Here is a 12,004-nt window from a genome sequence, read left to right as displayed (position 1 = left end):
AGGACCTGAATGTGAGACAGGAAACCATCAAAACCCTTGAGGAAAAAGTAGGAAAAAACCTCCTAGACCTCCACCGCAGCAATCTCCTACTTGACACATCCCCGAAGGCAAGGGAAATGAAAGCAAAACTGAACTCTTGGGACTTCATCAAGATAAAAAGCTTCTGCACTGCAAAGGAAACAATCAAGAAAACCAAATCTAAATTTCTATAAAATGCTGTCAGTCTGATATTTATACCTTATTTCTTGCCATTAACACTACTGCTATTATTACTATAATTACCAACCCTACTCTCTTACATTACTATTTAAATGTTTCATGTGTAATATCCCCACTCCTTTCCCCTCATAAACACATGTTGCAGCAGATGGGGTAGGCTTAATTATTTCAATCTAGCAGAAAGTGAAGCTCAGGGAGAGAAAATATTTGGTAACAATTCTTCGACTACTAAGTTATAGAATCAGAATCAGAACCTGATTCTTTTTATCAGTTTAGTGAACTTCATGCACATGTTGCCATGTCACATGCAGATTTCTTCCTCACAAACTAGTTTTTGAGCCCCTCATTGCAAAGACTATCTTGAATATTTTTTCAGAGCAGTAGTATGTATGAAAGTTTTTTTTTTAACAAATAACAATCAAGAAGGGTTAGCTAATGCAAACTGTAGTTTATTTCTGAAGAAGCCTAAATCAGGATTCTCTTTCAATCTTGTCAGATAACTGTTAATTTGGTCAACATTACACCAAATAGTAGAAATGACTTGATTTATAAGTAAAATTTTCTGAAAAACAAAAGGCATAAAAATTTTTGGCCAATCTCTTATTGTTGAATGCTTTCAGGTTTCATAATTACCTTCTAATTTTAGAACTAATTTAAGATCAATTTAGAAGACAGAAATGATTGTTAATACTTCATTCTGCTAAAGGAGTCATAGATTCCACTTAAAATTTAAAGATATTCTCTACATGCTGTTGTAACATAATGTCAACAAAACAAGAGAGGGATATACCATCAAGTAAATCACAGACTAAACACACCAACAATTCTTGTTTTAAACAATTTTTTAAACTAAGCCTTTTTAAAAATACTTGTTTTGAGAGAGAGAAAGAGAGAGAGAGAGAGAGAGAGAGAGAGAGAGAGAGAGAGAGAGAGAGGAGGATGCATGTTGGGGTGGGAGGCAGAGAGAGAGAGGGATTGGGAGAAACCCAAGGGGGCTCTGCTCTGACAGCACAGAGCCTGACATGGGGCTGGATCTCACAAACCATGAGATCATGACCTGAGCTGAAATCATGAGTTGGATGCTTAACCTACTGAGTAATTTTGAAAGGTACAAATAACAAATGTACCACTGGAATGGAGGATGTTGATAATGGAGGAGGCTATGCATGTGTGGGGGGCAGATATATAATTTTCTCAATTTTGTGAACATTAAGTTGTTCTAAAAAATGAAGTCTTGGGGTGCCTGGGTGGCCTAGTTGGTTAATAAATGTACAACACTAAAAGTAAACCCCGTCCACAGTTTACATTACAGATTACTTTTAGTGTTGTACATTTCATGGGTTTGAACAAATGCATAATGACATATATTCATCATTTAAATACCATACAGAGTATTTTCAATGCCCTAAAAATCCTCTCTGCTCTTCCTATTCATCTTCTTTCAGCCTTAGTGATAAATAAACTTAATCGTTTTATTTTTTCTGCAGTTTCACCTTTTCCAGAATGTCATGTAGTCAGAATTATACAGTGTGTAGCCTTTTCAGACTGGCTTCTTTCACCAGTAAAATGCACTTATATATCGTCTATATCTTACATGGCACTGAATAATATACTATTATCTGTATGTGCCACAGTTTATTTATCAGTTCACCTACTGGAGGATATCATGTTTGCTTCCACATTTTGGTAATTATGAATAAAGCTGTTATAAACATTCATGTGCAGGCTTTTGCATGGACCTAACTTTTCAACTCCTTTGGATAAATATCAAGGAGCATGACTGCTAGATCATATGATAAGATTACTTCCTCCAAAGTGTCTCTACCATTTTGCATCCCCACCAGCAATGAATGAAAAAGAATTCCCATTATGCTACATTCTTCACAGAATTTGGTGTTGTCAGTGTTCCAAGTATGTAGTGGTGTCTTACTGTTGTTTTGGAAATTTGCATTTCCTTGACATATGATGTTGAACATCTTTTCATATGCTTATTTTCCATATGCATATTTTCATAGATAAAGAGTCTGTTGAGGTCTCGGACCCTTTTTAAATTTTTTTTGGGGGGGGGATGCCTGGGTGGCTCGGTCTGTTTCATGCATTGAACTCTTGATTTTGGCTCAGGTCATGATCTCATAGTTTTGTGAGTTTGAGCCCCATGCTGGGCTCTGCGCTGACCCTGCAAAACCTGTTTGGGACTCTCTCTCTCTCTCTCTGCCCCTCCTCTACTCATGCTCTCTCTCAAAATAAATGGATACACTTAAAAAGTAAAATAAATTGGGTTGTTTTATTTTCTTATGGTTGCATTTTAAGCGTTCTTTATATGTTTTGAATAACAGGCATTTATCAGATGTGACATTTGCAGGTCTGTGGTTTCTCCTCTCATTCTCTTGAAATTGTCTTTCCCAGAGCAGATTAAAAGATATCTTCAAAATTTAAAATCTTTCTATGTCCAAATGACCTTGAACCAAGATATAAAATTCTAACAGTTCTTACAGATCACCATCCTTTGTAGTTTTAGAAATTAAGCTGTCTAAAGTGGAGCTAACCTTAAGCACAAAATTAAGCATAGATTTAGGATGAAATACCAAGAAGTATGGCATATCTTTAACAATTATATTTTATTCACCCTAAATGCTTCTCCTGAGGTCCATTCTGAATCTTTCCCACTTCACCAGCATTTGACTTTTAACCAAATAAAATTCTAGTTTATCTAATGTATATGAATTATGCTACAAAGTGTTATAGTAATGAGAAACTGAACAATGATCCACAAAGACAGATGATTTTTTTTAAATCACAAGTTTATAACCAATTCCTGAGTAACACTAGCATTAGAGGCTCTAAAAGGAGACTAACTAATTAGATCAATCTATACATATTCAGAGACATACTATGACTCTTGCAGACCCTAGGAACTCTTGCCTCTGTAGGGTTCTTTCTCTATAAGAAATATTTCAAATATGTTATGATTACTTTATAATAAGCATAAATATAACCCAGACTTTATTGATTATCACACATTCACTATTATTAGATATTTTTCCTTCTGATTTTAAAAGAAATAAAAGCCAAAACAGCTTTGTATGTCCCTAAAAGTATCATGGGCCTTTGGCACTGTACCTCATGGATAAGTCACTCCATTGCATAATAATATATTTTATTCATTAGTTTACCGATTTTTATTCTTTTAAACTTTATCCTCAAAAGTCACTACTTTCCATTCTATTAGGAAGTTTAAATTTACCAGTATATCAGTAATTTTTAAAATGCATGTACTTACTCTGTACAATACTTACTCAGACATTGTTCTAAGCACTTTTACACACATTAGGCATTTAATTTATATAACAAGCATAAAAGGAAGTATTGCTTTTATTACTTCTCTTCTGGTTTCTGCTGTTGCATACAAAATTTCTCCAAAACTCAATGTTGTAAAACAGTAATTGTTTTATTTTGTTCATAATTTTTTGGATTGGTAATTAGTAAGTGTTGGGTAATTCTTGCTTAGGGTCTTTCATGAAGCTATAGTGGATAATAGCTAGAGCTACAGTTATCTGATGCCTGAACTGATAAGACTTCCAATATGGCTCACAAATTAATGCTAGCTATTGGCTGGGAGATCAACATGGGCTGTTGATTGGAATGAATACATGTAGATCTCAGAGTAGTTGGACTTTGTACATGCAGCCTGGCTTCTGTCAGAGCAAACAGGACCCCCAAATATAGCTGTAATCTTTAAATGTGATAATACTATTAAAATTTTTTCCTAACCAATCCTAGAAGTAAACTACTTCTAAACCAATTCAGATCTCTGATTTGGATTTTCACAAAAGACAATATAATATGATTATTAAGAAAAGTATATACTTTATTACTTCCTGGTTTGGTAGGTGTTAAGGATATTACTTGTAATTGTAAATATATATTTCTCTCATACTGGTGTTGGGACAGTTAAATTAGACAATATACATCAACTGCTTAGTATAGAATTATCACATAGAAAGCTCTTAGGGAATCTGAGCTGTTGTTGTTGTCATTATTAGTATTGCTCTCTGGCACCTCAGAAAAGAGGTAGAGGCAATTTGGGCAACTTCAAGAAGTTTTGGAAGAAGATGTTAGCAGAATAAATGAGAAAAGATCAAAGCTAAGTCTTTAGTTCCCAAGTTCAGGTTCTCCAAGATCTCAAATTCTTGCTGGTGAAGATATCAGTGGCAAAGTGAAAAATTCAAAGGAATGCTAATATATTTGAGGAGTGATGCTCCAGCTGTAATTGGCATAATTTGTGGAATGTTTCAGAATTTTTTTTTTACAAAGTGGGTAACTATCTAGTTCAAAGAGTACTGCCTAACTGAAAGCTTCCTAGTTTGCATATTTTCTTTTGGTGAGATACAGTTGATTTCATGGACTGCTTATATGATTATCATAAAATATCTATTTAAATGCAGTGTTCATTTTTATTTAATTGCTAATTTTTTTCATTCTTCCTTGATCCATGGAGTTGACCCAAAAGACAAAAATAAATAAATAAATAAATAAATAAATAAATAAATACCTTTTAAATAGAAAAAATATGTTCTGATTAGACACATTTGTTTACAAACAAGATAAAAAGCTTTCTAACTATCAGTGGTATAAGAAATATAGAGTGTGAGCCTGGGATCTCTTTTTTTTTTAATTTTTTAATGTTCATTTATTTTTGAGAGAAAGAGAGAATGAGAGAGAGAGAGAACAAGAGAGCATAAGTAGGGGAGGGCAGAGAAAGAGGGAGACAGACTCTGAAGCAGGCTCCAGGCTCTGAGATGTCAGCACAGAGCCCAATGTAGGGCTCAAACTCATGAACCATGAGATCATAACCTGAGCTGAAGTTGGATGCTTAACCAACTGAGCCACCCAGGTGTTCTTAGGATACCTTAAAAGTAAGGAAAATGCTAACGAAATGCTAAGGGGGAAGAAATGATGGAGATCTAAAGGACACAGGAACCAAGTACAACTACAAAATCTCCTAGGAGCCAACTAGAACAATCTGAGCAAAAAAATAAAAAAATGCAGGGTTTAATTATAATACAAAGTAGAAAATAAATATCCATAAGTCCATACTAATGTAAGTCAATAATTGTATGAATAAATAAATGTGGGAAAATGACAAATCTTGCACGTTGAAGAATTTCAAATAGTAAATTTAGATACTCCACCTTCAAAGAAGGTAAATATAGGGGTGCCTGAGGGGCTTGGCTGGGCTCAGCTGGTTGAGCATCCACTTGATTTCAGCTCAGATCATGATCTCACAGTGAGATCAAGTCCCCATGTCAGCCAGAGCCTGCTTGGGATTCTCTCCTTCCTCTGTCTGTGTCTCTGTCTCTCTCTCAAAATAAACTTTTTTAAAAGAGGGACATATAACACCCTACTACCTAAGTATGAGCTGCATATAGTGACTTTCAATCGTAGCATAGAAGGGCGGAAGCAACTTTATAGTGGAGAATTCTGACAAATGCTACCTCACATCAAGATTAACATCAACTTTAATAAGTCACATTTATATTCTGTACCCTTGGTATGATGTGATGAAAATGGTACTTTGCTTCTATAATCTTCCTCACCAAAACACAGAGTAGCCATCTGTCTAATCGTGAGAAAACATCGCATACATTTCAGTTGACTGACATCATACAAAATAACAGACCAATACAGTTCATGTCAAAACTGTCAAGTCACCAAAATCAAGGAAAGTCTGGGAAACTGTCACAGCTAAGTGCCTAAAGAGACACAATGAGTAAATGCAATATGGTGTTCTGTAAAGAACTCTGGAACAGAAAAGGCATTAGGCAAAAAATAAAGGAATCTAAATACAGTAGGGATTTGTGTTAATAATATAATGTTTAACTAATTATAACAAATATACCATACAAATATAAGATGTTAACCATAAGGAAAACAGGGTATAAAATATTTGGAAACTCTCTGTAGTACCTTTCCAATTTTCTCCATTTCTAAAACTGTTCTAAAAAATTATGTTTATTTTTGTTTGTTTTTTTAATGTTTTATTTATTTTTGATACAGAGAGAGACAGAGCATGAGAGGGGGAGGGGCAGAGAGAGAAGGAGACACAGAACTGGAAGCAGGCTCCAGGCTCTGAGCTAGCTGTCAGCACAGAGCCTGACGCGGGGCTTGAACCCACGAACGTGAGATCTGACCTGAGCTGAAGTCGGAGGCTTAACCGACTGAACCACCCAGGCGCCCCTTAAATGATGTTTATTTTTGAAAGAAAACCTTTTGGTTGTCAATTGAATCTTTACACAGAAATCCACAGAGTCATGTCATTGGTTTTCCTGAACTTTAGTTACATTGAAGATATGACATGTATGTAGTTCTGAGGCTATTTCTAATAAGAAATATTTAAAGTTAAATGTTGTCAACACCGAAGCATAAGTGTCTTAAGAGGAAACCTGCTACATAAATCAAATTATAATAGGCACAGTCATAAACAGAGTTGGGCACTTGACCAAACTTTTAAAACATACAAAATACACATTTGGATAGACTTTTATCCATAGAAAATTTCCTCCTTCTGTTTAATTCATGTTAGAATATAGGTGACACATTATTAATTCACTGCATATAATATTCGGATAGAATAGAGTCTACTAGTGATTTCATGTCATTTATTATTTGTAATGCTTCATATTAAAGTGCTGAGATGCTTGATTTTTTTTTTTGAAGTGCCACCGGGAAGAATATTATAATGAAAACATTCTTCATTTTGCAAAATATATTTCTGATTTTACTCCTATTTTGCAATTGATCTAAGTTATGAATCGCAATTTGAGTTGTCAATCACTGTCTGGGCATGGTTTAAGGGATGGATTTTGTTTAGAATAGTATGAACCAAACAAGTTTAGAAGAGTTCTCTCTTTTAGATTTTACAAATATTAAAACTTTACAAGAGAAATTTCAATTATCACAGAAAAAATGTGACAGTATTCTTTCAATTACAAAAGTAGATACGCCTTTGGAAGACACTGGTTATTTTCACTGGAGTGGAAATAATATTTCATTGCACTCTTATAGTAAAAGCAATTTGAATCATTGCTTTCCAAGGAGAGAATGAACCAAAAATGAGCCTTTAAAAAATCCGTCTTGATAATTAAGCATGCAAACAGGCATGCATAATTATTTAACAAGCCATTTGATGCGCCAGAAAGTAGGATATTTTAAAACTGAAGAAGGGGAAATTTTTGAAAATATTAATACCTACAGGGCATGCATATACACGTATGCATTATTACAAAATAATAACATTTTAAGCATCCTCATTATCTTGGAGCATTATATAGGTTCAGATTTTGTGTTCTTTTCCCCCTGTTTACATTTATAATGGTATTAGTTCTGAAATTAAAGTTTTTGTTGTTACTTTTAATTGTGTTTTCTCTCCCAGTTTAGGTATCAAGAAGGAATTATTTAAGGGAAGATCCCCTTTAGCTTATCAATCAATACAGTTCACACTTTGTGTAGTTTAGAACACTAGGACCAACTGCCCAGGCTTTACCTTTTCTTCTAAGATCTACCTCTCTCTGCCCATATTCTAATCACCGAGGAAGGGGTTGGCACATTCTCACAAACTTCCCTTACCCCTTGACCTCCAGTTGCAGAAAGTGAGTCAAATATTGTCACTTGAAAAATAAGGTCAATGAATCATTCCCTGGGATTTCTGGTCTCAATTGAGACCAAGTTTTTCTCTCTCCATTAGCTGAACCTGCAATATATAAAATACAGGAGAAATGTTTGCCAGGTTGTAGAACAGTGTTCTACAGGTAGAAAGTAAGAAATATAGTGCAAAGACTGGAAACGAGAGACATAGTCAAAACATTCAGTGAGTCCCACCTCTTCCTAAGGGTCAGGTGTACACGTCTTTCTTGCAGACATTATTGGTTCACGCCAAGACCCCCTCAATCCTTTTTTACCAGTTCTGGGCATTCATCCCCAGATTCTTATGCTTTGCTGCTAATTGCTCATACCTGCAGTCTTTTTCAGAGAATTGTCTTTGGCCTCTGGAGCCTCCTGACCACTCAGATGGCTTGAGGAAAACAGAGTTAAAGCTGAGGATGCTTGCTGTAGTCAATGCTTGACTGATGTGATATAAAAGCTCACTTCTTTGGATAGATGAGAAACAAATGCTAAAGGAGAAGGCACAAATCAGAGATCCCCGGAGGATGAATAGGAGTCTGAGCCTCAGCTGAAATCACACTTTTGATGAACTTCCTTCCTGTCTTCTTTACCCACTTCCTAATTAATTTCTACTGGAAGTTATTTTTCATATAGTACTTGGACTCAAATCCCTGGCTCACGGTCGGTCCCTGGAAGAATAAGAACTTTAGACACAGATTTTCCAGCTGTCTGTCTGCTCTCACTTTGTTTATGATCTTTCAGGAGATCCCTCTTTCACTTCAATTAATTTACATTGATTACTATCACTTCCCTCGAAGTCAATTTTAAGAACAGCAAATCCCACTAAAATACTCTAAAGGAGTTTAAACAATCAATGTGAAGAATGTGGGGGTAGCATTATTATATAATTGATGAAATTATCTGCATCAACCAGACTACAGCCAATGGCCTAATACTAGTATCCAAATTTGAGCTATTTCAAATGTGCTATAATGAATTGACTTTCACTTTAATATTGACAATGAACACCTTCTATTTATATCACAATGTGTGGAAAGACATTCTGACATATTTCATTTCCATAGATAAACTACAGAGAAGCATGCCTTTGAAATTCAGATGATGGTATAAAATTTCATGTATGTGGAGTCACCACCAAGATTTTGTATAGAGTCAGCATAAGGTTGGGTGAGCTGGTATCCCTGTTTTAACCATTATCCAGAAGGTTGTGAAGATTTAAAAGGGAGAATGTGAATAACTGGTACATAGCTTGTGGTTAATAAATGTTTGTTCATTCTTCTATTCTTTTTCATTTTGTGATCATTTATTGAAATTATCTTTGTCCATGTGTGTATATATATATACACACACATCTTGAAAGTTTTATTATCACCTTTATAAAGGCAGGATATATTTTCTTAACACAAAGATGACCTGAAGTATGCAATTTCCATTCTTTTCCAGTTTTATTTTTCCTTCAGGCAAACATTAGTACTTTCCACTTTTTTATCAAAGTTGGGAAAGTCGGGGCGCCTGGGGGGCTCAGTTGTTTAAGCTCCGAATGTGACTCAGGGCATGATCTCACGTTTCTTGGGTTAGAGCCCTGCGTCGGGCTCTGTGCTGACAGCTGTATCTCCCTCTCTCTCTGACCTTCCCCTGCTTCCACTGTCTCTCTCTGTCTCTCAAAAATAAATAAAAGACATTAAAAAAAGTTTTTTTTTAAAAGTTGGGAAAGTCATCTAAATATGTCAACATAGTTGTTTGCTTTTCTTTTTAATTTCTACCAATCATTCTCTTACTTTAGCATACTTCAGAATCATCTGGAGGACTGATTAAAACTCATTGGTGGGACCTAACTCCAGAGTTCCTCCTTTTCCTCCTTTTCTACCTCCTCCTGTTTCTCCTTCCTTCTCTAAGTTAAGAGTAGAATGTCTCCATTTTTTATAAAGATATTAACATATTTATATAACTGACTTTATAAAAGCCTTTGACTCATTAAATTGTAATTGCTAGGGTGCCTCGGTTGAGCATCTGGTTTCCACTCAGGTCATGATCTCATGGTTGGTGGGTTCGATCCTCGTGTCGGGCTCTGTGCTAACAGCTCAGAGCCTGGAGCCTGTCTTCAGATTCTCTGTCTCCCTCTCTCTCTGACCCTCCCCTACTCACACTGTCTCTCTCTGTCTCTCAAAAATAAATTTAAAAAAATTATAATTGCTGTAAAAATGATGACTTATACTATTCTACTGTCAATAATTATGTGCCAAGTGAGTGAATAAATTGATTCCTTAACATCTTTGAAGCAATATATATGCATATTTTTTATTTTGGCTGCTTCATTAGGATTATAAGACTAATGAGAAAACATTTGGTCTTATCTTTTCTTCACTCTATATGAACTATTCCATCATTTTTGCAAAATTATGATTGTAGTCAAGTTTTTCACAGATGTTTCTGATACTCTCTGTCTCTCACATTGCCTTTCCTTAAACTCCTTGATATATTCATGAATTTGAAAATATTATGTTAAACCAAATTTATTTTTATACTATTGAGTTAAATTTACAGTCATTAAAGCTTTTATAAGGGGGCATAGATAAAGTGATTTTTAAAAGTAAAAATGTATCCCAAAGCAGGCTTAATATGTTAGTGTATTCCTGTGTGTGTGTGTGTGTGTGTGTGTGTGGTTTATTATGAGCATGAGACTCTTTTCAAATCCTTTTAGAAAATACAGGTAATAGGATTTGAGGCTTCAGTAAACTAGACGGAAGTATTTTGTGATTGTAGGCTGCTGAAGTAAACCTACTCAGTCTTTAACTCTACTCCTTTCCTTTGTCCTGATTCAGTTTGACAGCTATCTTTGGTATTATTTTTACACAGGAGCTTCCAGCTGGCAGCAGATACTCTCACCACATTCACATCAAAATCGTTTCTGGAGGATCTGTCTCTAGGCTTTCGCATCTGCGGCTCCAGATAGTTTTAGCTCCTGCAGTTTTGCTTCCTCTTTATCCAAAATTTTATAACCTATATCAATCAATAGATGTTAAACGCATTTTAATTATTTAATATTTAATAATATATCTCACATCCTAGAAATGAAAACCGATCGGAAATTATACACAGGGAGATGTGAGTTTGAATTTCAACTTCAGAGTTTATTAATTACATGACCTGGGCCCAATAACTCAAGCTCCCTGAAACTCTATCAATACAATAAATACATGACTCATTATATTGCTCTTAGGATTAAGCAAATTGTAGAATATAAAGTATGGAGCATAATATGGAGCCAAGTCATATGGGATCTTCCTCACCACAACTTGCACAGTAGTGACTGTCTTCTTCCTCTGCCTCATTTTTTTTAGGTTTTGTCAATCTTGCTCTATACACATCTGTATCCACACAGTCTCATAATCAGCATCACTGTTGCTATGCCTTTTTGATGTGCCCCATATGCCACTACGTCGACATAACTCTTATACAATCTTTTTGGCAAATTTTACCATTATTGTGGTGGGTTTTTATTTCTTTGTATTTTATTTATTTCTCGGCATAAGCTAAACTATAGACAGTCTATAATTGGGGGTCTTTACAAAAGATCTGACAATGAAAAAGAATATTTACTTGTAAAAATCCCATTTCAGAAATACTTGGGTAAAAAATATTTCATTCCATTTGAAACAAAACAAATAGAAAATGTCAAATCAGAATAAAATTTTATCCAAATCATTAAGAATAGAAAATATTTGTCCTTATAGGCTTTACATAAAAATAAAACAAAGGAGAGCAATGACAATCATTATAATAGACTGTTGTCTGTTTGTGACTTTAGTTTGCTCTTATTTAACCTTTTGAATTAAATAGTTATAGATCATTGATTTTCAGGTGCTCTTATTTACTAACGTAAGCACTTAAGACTATAGACTTCTGGTTCCATACGAATTTAAGGATAGTTTGTTCTAGCTTTGAGAAGAATATTGGTGAAATTTTGATGGGGATTGCATTGAATGTGTAGATTGCTTTGGGTAGTAATGACATTTTCACAATGTTTATTCTTCCAATCCATAAGCAGGGAATGTTTTTCCATTTCTTGGTGTCTTCTTCAATCTCATTCATAAGTTTCCTA

Source organism: Suricata suricatta, chromosome 11 (assembly GCF_006229205.1).
Source record: "Suricata suricatta isolate VVHF042 chromosome 11, meerkat_22Aug2017_6uvM2_HiC, whole genome shotgun sequence".
NCBI classification, from domain to species: domain Eukaryota; kingdom Metazoa; phylum Chordata; class Mammalia; order Carnivora; family Herpestidae; genus Suricata; species Suricata suricatta.
Note: the sequence above shows the minus strand (reverse complement) of the source record.